The 15,163-nt window shown below is 31.1% G+C and overlaps 1 protein-coding gene across 18 annotated transcripts in view; it reads right to left on the bottom strand.

Annotated features, from left to right (window-relative positions):
- Lar (tyrosine-protein phosphatase Lar) overlaps positions 1-15,163 on the bottom strand; it is a 455,460-nt gene that overhangs the window by 161,935 nt on the left and 278,362 nt on the right. For 3 of the 18 annotated variants that reach the window (XM_071889563.1, XM_071889558.1, XM_071889556.1), the window contains exon 2: positions 7-47. The exons of the other annotated variants lie outside the window; for them this stretch is intronic. The gene's annotated coding sequence lies outside the window, so the exon portion shown is untranslated. The remainder of the gene's footprint in view (positions 1-6; positions 48-15,163) is intronic. 18 annotated transcript variants of the gene reach the window in all.

The following is a 15,163-nucleotide window of genomic DNA, read 5'->3' on the forward strand; positions in this document are numbered from 1 at the left end:
ACTCACTTCCTCCTCCAAAGAGACAAACGAAAGACAGAAGGTCTTACCTGAAAGGAAAAAATGATTAATTAAACTCAAGAAGAAAAAAAAAACACATTTGAATTTTCATATTTTTATGAATAAGATATTCAAAGAAAACATTTTGAAAATAAGCAGTTGGTGTTGTGTGTTAAAATAATGAAACACGTGACCATGTTTCCCCCCTTCCCCCTTTTTAAGTGTGTAAAAAGACGAAGAAAAGAATAGAAAGCTTACTCTCCATATTTATAGGATATACAGTGAGCCTTTATCAATAGATACAAAGCCTGGGGGGGAAGAGGGGTTCACACCAATTTCGACGAAGGACAATGCTCAAATAAATATTTATGAAAAGTTTATTCTGCGTGTGGGGGCATAGAAATATATACACAATGTACATGAACAAATCGAGCAAAATGCAGTGTACAATCAGAAGTATAATGAACATGATGCATCAATAGAACGTTTTCACGTGACGTCATTATGAACCGACAGCGCCAATCATAATTATTTAAATATTTAAAATATCTCCCCGCCAACAATTTGGTGGTGCATCCTTTTTCTTTGTGAAATCAATGAAAAAGCTCTATATCCCATAATGCTGTTTGTATACCTAGGGTTGTAATTCATAAGCATTTTGGGTGTGTAAAAAAAACCAAAAAAAACCTAAATGAAAAGGGTAAACAAGACAATTTGAAAAATTGTCTGAGAGGAGAGCAGCTTAGTTGGTATAATGGTTCATAAAATTAGCTGTGAGATGAAGGAAATAAACACAAGACCCACTCCGTATCAAGAAATGCCATACGCAGGATTTACTTCAATTTTTATAATCATTCTACTCTGAGATTTTTTAGGGATTACTACTTATATCTTCTCAAAAAATCATCAAGGTTACAATCCGCCATACAGGAGCACATATATTAGTAGTTATACTTAGATGTTATCCTCTCGAGAATGAAATAATAATGATGACATAATAATAAGTAATAAAAAACACTGCTCAGATTGCCAACAACAAGAACTTTCATTCTAAAAAATGCTTAGGATTTACAACCACAACATCTCTGTAAGTCTGTTGTGCAGAAAACACAGGAGTCCAGCCCAATAATAAAAGTTAAAGGTTCACTCTTTTGACCGCCAACTACCCCATCCCATTGAAATCACTTCCTTCGCCTCTATAAGTGCATGGGGATTACTTATTGTTTTTTGTTATTTTTTTTGTCATAAAGTAAAGAAATACCGATAGCAAATTTAGTACCGGAGCTGGTGCAAAAATATTCGTATTGGGACAACACAAATACCCTACAAACATTTGTATGTTCAACACTAGCATATAGCTGGATTAAGTATACCAAGCTAGTTATTGATATTCTGTGTGTGTTCCTAGTCAAATACTGAACTAAAACAACTTATATGCTAACAATTAAATGCCGAATACTAACTCATACCCGACATTGGTCTGCTTTCTACATTATATCAAATGTTTACTAGGAAGTTACATATAGAAAGTTTTTTGCTCAGCGTTGTATGGCTAGCAAGTTTGACATATTAATAAGCTACCATTCAAAAGCAAAGTAATATAACTAAGTACTAGCGTTGAGCACTGAAGTATTTCTAAGGATAAATACATCAATAGTTAATTGAACCTTGAGAATATAGAACTAAAAAAGCCTTTCCTCGAAAAATATGATCCTCATTCATTAAAAGTTGACAACTCTGAATCACAGGGAAAAGCATAACCATCAAAAGTTGTTACATTGTTAAATGCCTACATATTTATTGCAAGCTCAACATTTTATTTTTTTAAACCATCATCATGATCAGACGTTGGTTAAAATGAAATTTTTGAACAGCTGCTGTGTCATCAAGAATCCATCCTAAGAAGAAAGCCGTGCTTTCCCTTCATTTGTATCCCCCTTGCTTAACCAAACCATTTAAAGACTTCCCAAGACATCATTGTAATTAAGTCCGAAAATTTACTCAACAACATGAGATAATGATAATGAATCATACTTAATAGGGCTCCATGCTTTCAAAAAAATAAATTACTTTAATAATTATAATTTAAATAAGGATGAAGGGATATATATATATATATATATTTTTTGAAAGAAATATTTTTAAAAGACAAATTTTCTTTAAAGATTTACTTTACTCGTTCATCCATGAAAATTGAATTAAAATTAATTAATTAGATTATAAACTTTATTATTCTATTTTTTTTAAAAAGACCTTTCTCTAATGCATTGAATGATAAGGAAGATATAAAAAACGTTTAATAAATAAATATGAAAAAGTTGTAAAAAAAAGTGATAATGTTAATAATAAGAATCAAACACCCAACCTATTCATATCTCTTAACTATATGTATAATAATTATTATATATTGATCCATCTTTCCTAATTTTAACAGCCATGTTAATTGTTAATAAAAAGCCCAAAGCTACATATATAACAAAGTGACAAAACTTTTCTTTTAGAAATGAAGATATTTTCTTGTAAACGAACGAACTTTTTTATATGCAAGATGTTGCTTATAAACAAGGATAAATATAGATTGCATGAGGGCCGAGATATCACACGTTTTCATGTCAGATGTTGTCGGTTGAGCTTTTTGCGGTTGAATTATTTCATATTTGGTAACAAAAATGGTAAATCAATTTGATATAGTCACTTTATCTGCAATGAGCACCGGGAAAATAAGGGTTCAATTTTAGAAAATCATATTCCGATTCTTATTTATTTTTGTTATTTAGCTATATATTACTATTTTAGTTAAGAAAAAAAAAAGAATTATAATTTATTTTTAGATAAGGTATAGGAGCATGTGAATTTAGGACTTAAGTCTTATAATTATATGAACTATCAAAATAAAATAATTGAGGATCGAAATAGGTTAAAAACTGAGAAGAAACAAATTGAGCACAAACTGAGCTTCAACAAACGTGTTTTTAAGACATGGGGTCGGTGCAGGAATTGTTATTTTATAGCAATAAGCTTTGTAAATCTTTGTATTATTGTCTCATTTCTAAACGTGTATGGCTATTGTACTGTACCCTTTCACACGTAAGACTCTCCCTAGTAACATTGGTCAGCCATACATGTTTGCAAGTGTATTAAAGACATATTTAGATCCCTAAAAAATGAATTTTAAAATTCTCACATCTTGAAGCATTGTTTTTGAATAGTCCAGACTGCAATCCAACAGTGATTTTTTTAAGGTAATTAAAAATTAGACACGTAAAATATTCAAAAGGCTGTTAATAATGTTATAAATGTTGTCGGAATCACGAATTTGTATTAGAATCTGCATCAAATCGACCCATCACTAGTTTTACATTCTTCATCTCCTTCTTTATTGTTAATTATTTCATCGCTGTTGTGTTAATTCATCTTTCTGAAGCAAGCATTATTGCATATCCTTGGTATAAATTGTATAGTTTATACATTATGAATTTAAGTATAATTATGATACTATCCCTGCACTAATGCTATTTTAAATGGAAAAAGTTCTCCTCTATAAGGTTAGCTACGATCACTACTTTATACAAATACTACCCGGCACTATTCAGAATTATTAGACGTCGACAAACATACAAATTTTGCTTTAATAATATAGAAAATAACTCCCTCAGAAATCCTTTGAGTTAGCATCCGTTTATCATGAGCAGACTAACACGTGGCTACCCACTCAATACTTATACGTTCACTCCTCAAGAAAAGAAAATAATAATAACTGCTTGAGAAATAATGAATTTCCCTAATTCCCTTAATAGCACAACCGTTCAGATTGAAGGTAGCAAGAGTTGATTTTATTCAAAATACCCAGTAGTGCAAATTTGTTTTATTAATAAATATTGATCGTGTTTCGCGGCTTCGTTTATAGCTTTGGGCAGTGGTATCTATGGTAGTATTTAAAACTTTTTAGTAGCTAAGGAAGAACAAATCAATGTAGATTTTCACACTCTTGAGTAGTAATAATATAACAAATGAAAATCAATTTCACCAATAAATATATATTCTTTATTTCTATCAATAATTGTTGTTTTGGTTTTTTTTTGTAGGGATGTGTAGGTATAGTGAGTAGGAGGTGGCAAAAAAAATCAAATAATTTCAATTACCCATAAAAAAGAGAAATATAATATTAATGGTCAATATATAGATACTTTATTACCTTCGACTTCCCCCACATAGATAGTGATAGATAATGCACAAACAGCAAAAGATCTTCCACATACATATCCATCTGTAGGTTAGGGTGAGGCTCATTCCCGAGTTTTAATTTTTTTTAGTACTGTGTAAGGACCATCTAATGAACATATATGAAATATATTCATATATACCGTGAGTACATGAAATTTTGAGGGGAAATAACCCCCCGACAAAAACACTAAAAATCATATTTTTGGGTTTTGGAATATATATAGGATACAAAACTTAAATCCTTGGCAAAAATAGTGTAGAATATATGAAGTAAAAAAGAAGAACATGTCATTAGATAAATTAAAGACAATGAAGTATAGTCTAATCTAGGTAAAGGAAACTGCTATTTTCAGATGAAAAGTTTACTATGGCCGGTTATAAATGGAGTATGCAAAAAAAAAACTATTTTTGCAAACTTAATTTCGAGGCAACAACCCATGTTTGATACACGATTTTCAGCCTTATCTTTCCGTATAAGTGATTGGGGGACTGATGATATTTATCCGTATTGATTGAGAAGCAATGCCAAATGAATTTATAAAGAAACTTATAGAACAAAAATTTGTTATACCATAATACGTCTACGACTGATGTTTGACTTTCACCACGCATTTTAATATTAACGTCATAGTGTATGAGTCGCAGCGAGTTTTGTCAAAATCTGTCTTTCTTACCGAGCAATCGGTAAGATACATCAAATTGAAAATTCTAGGAATAGTGACGTCATAGACTATGATTGGTTGCGTGTTTTGTGAAATATGTATGTTCTGCCAAGGACTCGCTACGGTACATCAAATTGAAAATTCTAGCAAGCCCGATTACTTCATGGACTAACCTTGTATTTCTATTAGCCTTAAGATTTGTACCCGCAAAAAAGGAAGAAAAAAAATCCTCAATGGAATTCTTCATTCTCATGGATGCCTATGAAGTTGATACGTAAAAACTGAAGAACAAGTAGACTTTTTGCAGAGTTTTTATTTCATGTTCCTTCTATGCAAAGTACTTTATGTAATAAACAATGCGTATCATAGAGAACATAGACTATAAGCGTATTTTTATTGTATCCAGATTTGTATTGAACATAAGCATTGAAAATATTTGAAATTGTAACATTTCGAGAGAAAAAATAATACTTGTGCTTTTTAACCTTTAATTCAGAATCTAAAAAATATATATGAATTACTTATTCAAAAAAGGGATTTGTAAAGTTTTTAGTCACTTTTGCAAAATTTCATATGGATTGTGCTCAAGTAAAATACTAATATATGTTACTCAAAGTGCAGAGATTTTTTCAGTATGTGAATATACAGAACCAAAAAAAAAAAAAAGGATAATATTTATTTGTAAAAATTTAAGCATTTATTTGGCCCTAGACTCACCCTAATGAAGGTATATAATATTTTGAAAATTATTGGAGGTGTGAAAATGAATATATATATATATATATTCTGCAGAGTAGACATTTATGCTTCTTCCTAAGACATATAGAAGAAGGGAGAGATCATGCAAAATATATTTTCATTTCCCAGAGGGATAATATAGATAAATAAAAGTATTGATAATAATTGATACTATTTTTATTCTTTGAAAGGCCAAATTATGATTAAAAAAAAGTATTTCATGCACATTTCATCAAATAATTATTTTTATTCAGCTGTTATTATTTTTTTTTTTTTTTAATATCTCAATATGTTATTATGAAAGCATCAAAATTTGTAATCAGATCTCAACATGCTCTGCGCTAATCTTAAAGTAAGCTTAATATAAAAGTAATTAAACTAATCTCCTGTACACCGAATAAAACAAGTCTCAATGTTAAGGTCCTCATTTTTTGTAAAGAAAAAAAAGTGTGAGGAGAAGGGAGGAGTGAGACATATGGTACCACTGAGTTAAGACCTTACAATCAGATGCCTATTATATGATATGATAGGGGTGAGGGAATGAATTACTTTTATAAGGAGAAGAACCGTCTACATTTAAAAATACATTAGTGTAGAAAAAATATCATAATTATATTATACTTATTTTGTTATGCATTTTTATAATAATTTACACCAAAGATAGGCGAGAATGCTTACTTCAGAGGGATAAGTCAACACCATAAAGACCTATTCAATAATGAACAAAAAAGAAAAAGACAAAAATGACATTTTGTATTATAAGGAAATTGATGACGTCAAAAAATACGACTTCGATCAATAATATCCCCGTTTCTAGGATTAAAAACAGTTTTTTTGCAATCCACGGATATCTCAATTTAGTTGTACTTAATAATAATAATAAACTGATAGCAACAAATAATTTAGGAATGCGTAATACTTGAGTTAGGTTATATTAGTAAGTTCTGCTCGTCAATTTGAGGGCAATTGAAGGGCGTTATTGAGGTCAAAGGGATTCATATTGAATCAAATATTAGTTTGATATGTTTTGTAAAAATGGGTAAAAATATCAACTGTCTACTAATAATAAATTTTCCGGAGATAAATACAAAAATGATTCAATAATCGGAAGAGCGACATAATTAAATTTACAGCCAAGAAGTATCAATGTGTATGAGGGGTATCAGATTCAGCATAGGAATGGTCTTATATTTCTGGGTATAATAAATTAATCACTAAATGCTTTTAATAGTTTCCTTAATGTAATCTTTGTCTCGTTCAATGACTCGATTCATACGATGTTCTCTCTTTTCCATGCCATTTTCAAATGCATTAAACACCATAAAGTCTTAGTCACTGCCTCCTAAACTCCTTTAAAATAATTTAATGTTAGAAATAATTCTCCAGCAAATCGTTTTTCTACTAGGAAGAACCAAAAGTAATCTGCCAGAGTCAAATCATATTTTGGATATTTTTCTTCTTAAAAAAGTCTTTAGGATATTTCAATAATGTAAGCGACATTGAATTTGACCTTCAATTTAATAGAGGGTGTAACTTGGGTTTTTATTTTAAGATAGGAAATAACCATTACTCGTTATTCTAATCCACGCTTTTTTGCCTTAAATTAAGCCACTCTCCACTCATTGTTTGGATTGTTATTAGGCATCATGAGTCGTAAAGGATATCCGGGTTTCATATTTGGTAAAAATACTATCCACGTCAATTAAAAGAGTGTAAAAAATCTCGTAGTTGGTCAATTTATTTTGGCATCAGTTCTGGTGGTTAATTATTCAATTACCATTTAAATTTACAAATTTCAAAATTTCCAACGCTACCAAGAGCAGTTGAATCAATCAACTGAATCGTAAGGTAATGATTCATTCGTATACTGAACCTCTACTAATTTTCCTAGTATAAAAAACTATATGTTATAATCGAATTACGATATGTATCAGTGTAGTTGACATTTTTTATAATCAAAGTTAGATTGTATACAGCCACCAACTTTCTTTTCTTTTTAGAAAATTAAACCCATACAATCTTACAAGCGAAATAAAATATATTACATTCATAGATATGTATGGGATCTGCTTATGTACCTCTCAGTTACAAAAGTATGTGACAAAGTATGATGATAATGTGATTTCCTCTTCATATGACGAAAATCTTTCGTCTTCCAAGCGCAATTTTTAGATGAGCGAACAAAAATATGTCCCTTGGGGCTAGATCTAGTGAGTAAGGCGGATGGTCAAGTAGTTCAAACCGTAATATTTAATAACAGCTTGATACTCTATTTTGTCCATTTTCAGAAAAACACTTAAATCAATTTCCTCTAACGACTGTTGAATAACAACTCTGCGTCCAAAATGGCTGAAACTTTGGTGACTAATATATGTCAACAGATGCTAAATAGATTTGAGGTCAGAAACTTTTTAGACCACCATTGTATGTTTGTGTATTGTGGGCCACAAGGAGATGATTCCCGGCTCTGTATCTCAATTTATTCAAAATTGATGATCGAGAATGCATTTTTGACCTTTTGTGTTACTTTGACCTTGGATTTTTTCAAAAATAAATTTCTGATTCTTACAGAGTCAAAAACATTACCTCTGGTTAACTTCATTGACGGAGGTAAATATATATTAAAAATGCGAATTTCTTAATTATAACCTTCCAATGCCGCACGCGAATTGTCACATCAAAAAAGTGCAAAAACCAACATTTTTGGAAACATTATAAGTCTATTTTTAGAAGTGTTATACAAAAAAAAAAAATTATCATGAACAAAAACAGACATTCATTTTCAGTGAATTAAATCCACTTCTCACCAGAAGCTCAAAAATCTTCGATGTTGACTGATTTTCAAAAAACAAAAAAAAGAAAATTGTTTATTGAAATAGGCAAAGACCTTAATTTAAAAAAATCATGCATTATAATCAAGCCTTAACTAAGTCAGTGTTAAAGGGGTTTAGACAAAAAAAAATATTGATAAACTTCTTAATCATATTAAGAGCAACAACCTCCGTGGCAAAGAATTGCTTGTAATTCAAAACTAAAAAACTATGATTGTAAGCTAGACCCAATTTTTTGCGAAGAAAAAAATATGTATCCGATTAATCTTTTTATCTTTTCCGATATTAAATTTGAAAACCCAGTAAAAGTTAACAAACAAAAGCCAAGGTATGGCACCTTCATCACAGCAGAGGGATGAATAAAATTAATTTACAAACTTTAACCAATGGGTTCAAATTTTCATTTTTATAAGCTGAGTTAAATTTCTGATTTGAGATGAAAGCTTTAGTAGAATCAGTTTGATGATCATTTGAGGCTTTATCATATATTTTAAAGTACAAAAAATCATAGTTTTAAAACAACTATTCTTAGCATTGCAAATTATGACTCTGGGGGGGTCTGGGGGTAAAAAGAAAGTTTGTTATCTAAGATATTTATCCCATTTATAAGGTTGAAATTTCTAATTATATAATGACCAATCAGGATTATATTGAAAACGAAAATTATTTAACTATATCAAATCAAATTTAAGAGTTTGTGTCAGAAAATCTTCTTTTTTTTTTGCCATCAAATGCCACACTTAAAGCCTTTCTGTGTTAAAAATTTGATATCCAAAATTGAATAGTTATGAAAGGAGCTCATCTGTCAAGATTTTAAACATCATAGAATGTTTGATTCTGACAATTTTTGAAATGTTTATCCATCGTTTTAAGGGATGGCTAATGTAGCAATTTCTAGGCTATTAAACAGGATTCAGGTGTTGACCAATTAAAGATCAAATATTATTCAACAAATAATGAAGCATATAACCTTTGAAAGTGATGTCAAATGCCTTAATTTACAACTATTGCTAGGAAATAGAGGGGGAAGTATAATTAAGGGTGATGGAGGAAGAAAAAAAAACTTTTTTAAATGGTTCACCGACGTATCAGTCAACCCGGAGTCAAAATATAGGTAGTAAGGAATCATAAACAAATGTTGTGTCGATCCCAATTTATTCGGCCCAGTCCAGTCTTAGGACCGGTCCTATTGGTTTTTGAAATCATAGGTGTACTGGTCGCATCGAGACAGAACCGTGGTCCTAGGTAAAGACCAATAAAACATTAGTTCTACCTCTGTCATCATTGATAGTAATTAGGATTTATCATTTCCCAGATAATGGTCTTTAAAATTTTTAAATTATGGGATCCCCGGAAATATCGAGACCTCGTTAGCAAATAATAAACATTGAGGAATTTCATTATTTTAAGAAGAAATAACATATTTTTAGTATTATACTATATTCTCAATACTCATTTTCTTCATGTCGATCATTATCCTTTGTGATGTACCCCGAGCTGAATTTTGCTGTTCGAGTAAATTGTAATTTCTAAAAAAAAATCCTAAAGGAGTTACGAGCTATACTCGTTATAAACCTGAGCACTCGTTACTCTCCCTAATCCTTTTGGAAAGCTAAAAACACTCGTCAGCCCACAAATTATACTTTTTAAAGAATTATTGAAAATATGTCTTTAAAATGTTTTTTCCTTCTTTAATAAGTGATATTACACTAATATTCATAGAAGGCTCGGATTAAGCAAATTTCTTCATCTTGTGAACACGAAACTTTTTGAGTCTGAATACAAAAATACGTTTTGAAGATTAACATCTTATAACGTGCTTTAAAAAGAAATAGGAGGAATCATAAGTAAATACTTGTATTATCGGTACATGAGCCGAGTTTTTCTTCTCTTTTTTTTTTGTTTACTTAATAAAACTCGAGTAGGAATTGACAAGTTTTACTCGTGACACATCACTAATAGTGCGCAGGTTGTTTTTTAATTCCCTCGGGTTCATCTTTTTTTATTTCCGAGAACTGATCCGACCCGTAACAAAAAATAATTGAATAGTAAGTGATAAACAAGCTAATTTTTGGTTGGATTATATATAATTAAATTAAACTAATATTTTGAAATAATAAAGTTTCGGATTTCCCTGGAATTTTCTGTAGGTATAAAACCCCAAGAAATCCTGGGATCCCGAGAGTGAACCCCTAAAAGCAACAGCAAAAAGGGATAAATAAATAATATGCTTCAACATATTCTCTTTCTAAGTCAAAACAAGTATCTTTACTTAAATAATAAGTTTACTAATTGTTTTTGTTTTTTTTGTTATTTCTTCCCTCTTCTTAAAACTAATGTAAGACTCTAAATCCCTTGTGACTTTAATAAAAAAGGAATTTGTCTATTAGGTACATTAATTATGTATGATATTTAAATACACATAATGGAAAACTTGTTCCTTATTACAATCACTTTTTCATTTTTGAGATTGAAACTCTGACCTAGAAGAGATAATCCTATATATTTTCAAAAGCAGTATGCACCTACAACATATCTAAAAAAAAACTACCAGTGTCGATGAACCATAGGGTCAACAAGGGGCCATTGCGACACCCAATTTTGAAAGTTGTTCATAGTTATCGCATTAAAAAAATCGTCTGGGACTGATATTTTAAATGTTATAAAAAAGGTTCTTAATATGAATTTGTAGTACTAAATGCTATCTGTAGGGATTGCATTTTCGGAGAGTACGAAAAAAAAGCATTAGCTGTTTATTAAGATTGGGGGGCAGAAGATGAATTTCTGCTATAAAGAGGAGAATCGTCGATATTTAAAACATATTTATTTTATTGTGTATTTTTTTAACAACTTAAATTAAAAATAAGCGGTAATTCTTCTTTAAGAAGGATATATTAATAGTACGACGATCTATTAAAAAATAAACGAAAAAAAGAGCAGACACCAACAGTTTTTCTTTTTTTTTAATCACTAAGCTGTGTTTTTTATAAATATAAATTACTTCCTTAGGTCTATCCAATGAAGTTATATTAGTCATAGCAGGTACTTAAAAATAGTACTTCAGATTTGAGTACTTTGACATCGAGTACCTATCTCCAATGAATTTGAATGATGAAGTCATGATCTGTAGATAGTTAGTAGCTTTAGACAGATCAAAAGTATCATGTCTACATACTTTCAATAACTTCAAGTGTCGGTTTTTATTTAATACTGAAGTCTATTCTTGTTCAATCCCACTTAGCAGTCCTTATAAAATGATAAAATGGATTCCTTGTGGCGTCATTGAGACTAAGATGTCTGATTTCCTTCATAAATATCAGATATCTCTTCATAGGCTTAATACGCTATCAACATTTTTAGGAAACATTCAAGAACGATAGAACCGCCACCAAAGACTTTACTGGACCGACGAAAATGGTACCCACGCAAAATTAAGTATAACTATATGCAGCCATTAGTGTAAAAACTCCATCCGATTAATTTTTTCTAGACGGATACATCGAAACAGATCCCGCCCTCAAACAGTGGACTGATGTTTTCCCCTACCCAGTGAAACAGGGAAAAAATTGAAATATATTTTCTATCATTTTCTATCATTTTATAAAAGGTAAAATATAATTGGACTGACATTTTTCGACCTTACCAAAAGTATAACGGTCTCCAGACTGACACCCAATGAACACATTAATCCCTTGAAAGAATGAAATGGATTCTGAGTGCACATTATTGATGTTGATGATCAAAATACCTTGCTTTAATCACTTCATACATTTAGACAAGAAGATTTATTAAAAATAATACTCTAACAAAATGATAGTATGATTTCTAACCAACAACTTCATTGATTAGTCATGATACAATAATATTAATATAAAAACAATACAATTCATTAGTAATGTAGCAGCTATATAATTAATTAGGGCCCTAGCTCAATTAAAAACACACTCTCAAATAAACTTTAACACCATTTGAATACCCCTTAAAAATTCTACATGTGTAACTATCCAAACATTATCAAATTTAAAACCTATTGAGCGGTTCATTAATTATGTATGTACAGTATCGTGCATATACAATTAATTAATTCATGGAACAATGCAACACAATTATTGAGATAATTGTTATCATTTTATTATAGTACGTAGTTATATTACTAATAATAGTTATATACAAGGTGCGCGCAAGCCATATGTGCCACCACTTCCGCGTGTTCTCTTGGGCAAACACGAGTACATAGGCACTTGATTTTTGTTGTTAGATAGCTTGATCAAATTTATACTAGTTGAAAAAAATTTAATCAACTGACGAATTCGTTGTCCCATATATTTGGAAAACGAACGGAGCCCTCCTTGGAATCCGCACTGGGAGCGACAATATAACAATTAATCGAACACGGGGACTCAGTGAGATGTCCGTTCTCAAAGTTAGGAGAGAATTCGAGGGCAGTAAAGGACTCGGCTTCCAGCAACACCTCAAAAAAAAAGTATCCAATGGCTCCAATACAATTTTAACGAGTTCATCTTGAAGGACTTTTGACATTCAAACTCACCAGATCTGAATCTGATGCATTTTTTGTTGGGCCCCAATCGTAGGACAAACCATTCGAATCCCCTGCAATATCAACTTATCAGTCTGATCATGACTGAATTCCCTGATATACCAAGGGACCAAGTGGCGAAGGCCTCCTCACTCTTTCGACCTCGTATAGAAACTGGAGCTGATTTAATCGAATAACATAACTCCATCAAGATTTCAGAATCTGGTTTTATTTTTATTTAATTTGATAACTGGTTGGAGAGAAAATTTTGCTTGAAAATTAAGTCATTTTTGATTTACACAGATAGCTTGCGCACCCTGAATATCTTAAAAGTATAGTTGTATAAAATTTGATGTAGAAAGCGTGCAAGACTTTTTGTAGGTGCAACCTACTTAGGTGCTTCCTAAGTATTTAGGAATAACGAATGTGTGAGCTAATGAAAGACAGAGAATAACACTAGAGTGTTTGCTCCTCCGAAGTTATAATTGTGTGTAAGTCCTTGTTGGAATTTGACTAGAATTGAGGATCGATATCGGGGTAACTCCAGACAATATGTCCTTGCTATATAAGGAGTGGGATTTGTCTTTACTTCTTTTCCCTCACGGGTTAATTGCAGATGATCTAATAAAAAATCATGACAGCTATGATAGAAACATTCTTCAAATAGTCAGGATTACCAAATGTATTTTCGGTGAGTATTTTTTTTTTTTTTTGTAATGTTTACATGGTATCAGGTCATATTTTATACAAGTTTAAATATCTTGCACCGTATCCAAGCGTTACAAAATATAAACCTTGACTCAATCATTCCCTCCCTAGAGACTAGTAATTTAATTCATTAGTCACACTACACAAACAAATCGTGTTGTGTCGGTTCTTATTTTGGGTTGACGATAGCAGTCACGTACAGTACAGTCTCAGTCCGGCCCATTTCATCCTTGCATATCAGTCCTAGATACTTGTAAAGTTGATGACGTACCTCGACTTGATTTCTTCTTCTTTTAATCAGCTCTAGTACTGATAGTCCTATAGACCGACCGTCTTAAGAGAATACTGGACTTGACCGAATAAATCAGGATTGACACAACACTACAAACACACACAAAGAGTATGAAATAAAATAATCATATGAAGTATTAGTTTTGAGACTATGTTTGAGATCGATTTTTTACCACTACGTTCTGAAGTGATTTTTCTTCTAGGCCGATTTGGAAGGATATTTTGGTCTAGACGACTGATGTTTCACACATTGGAATCAAATATAAATCGTTTTCAAATCGTGGAACGATTTTTTCAGTCTCACTCTTATCAATCAATTTGCTCCCCATACTCCTATACGAATTGTAGTGCACATATGAAACGCTTTGAACTGTGTATGACGTCATTGACTCAATGTTCACAATTTGGCAAAACAAATGGGGTCATTAACAGTTTATCTTAGTAAAATAAGTATAGAATGAATTTTTAAATGAAACCGACGCAGACCGAACTTTACTGTAGGACAAAATTACCCCCAAATGCAAAAATTTAGATAGTATTTCATGGACAACTGTCAATGTTTCTTCTTTGTTTCCCTTTTATCATTGTTTTGATTGGCGGTTGGTTAAATTTGAATAAACTCTTGTTAAGTTGCTGCGAACAATTATTGAATAATAATTCCATAATTGGTGAAATGGTTTGACTAACACCTACTAACTGATTTTGTGCCTCTTTTATGTTTCCTTTTAGAGGAAAGACTACGAGATACAATAAAGATCCAACAAAAAATTACAACAATTTGTGACCTGTATCAGACCGAGCCTTAATACTAATATCAATATCACAATTATTATTTTTTGAGATTTTTTTTTAAAAGAAGGATGGTGGATTTGAAACGTTTCATCATGGCAAGGAGTGGACAAAAAAAGGAAAAAGTCATACTTTTTGTTTCACTCACTCACCTCTTCTTCCAAACTAAAGCATTTTACATTGAACCATTTGACCTTAATAGAGGATCTACTTCCCCTTGTTATAATTTTTTAAGAGAAAAATGATACGCCAGAGACTTAAAGATGTTTATTTAAGCTTTATTGCTAAACAATAACAATATATATATATATCCCTTAACATGTTAAAATACGAGAAACGTTGCTAATACAATATTTGTAATGGCTAAGTGCAAAAGCCATTCACTT

The sequence above is a fragment of the Lepeophtheirus salmonis genome, chromosome 6 (genome assembly GCF_016086655.4).
Source record: "Lepeophtheirus salmonis chromosome 6, UVic_Lsal_1.4, whole genome shotgun sequence".
NCBI lineage: Eukaryota > Metazoa > Arthropoda > Copepoda > Siphonostomatoida > Caligidae > Lepeophtheirus > Lepeophtheirus salmonis.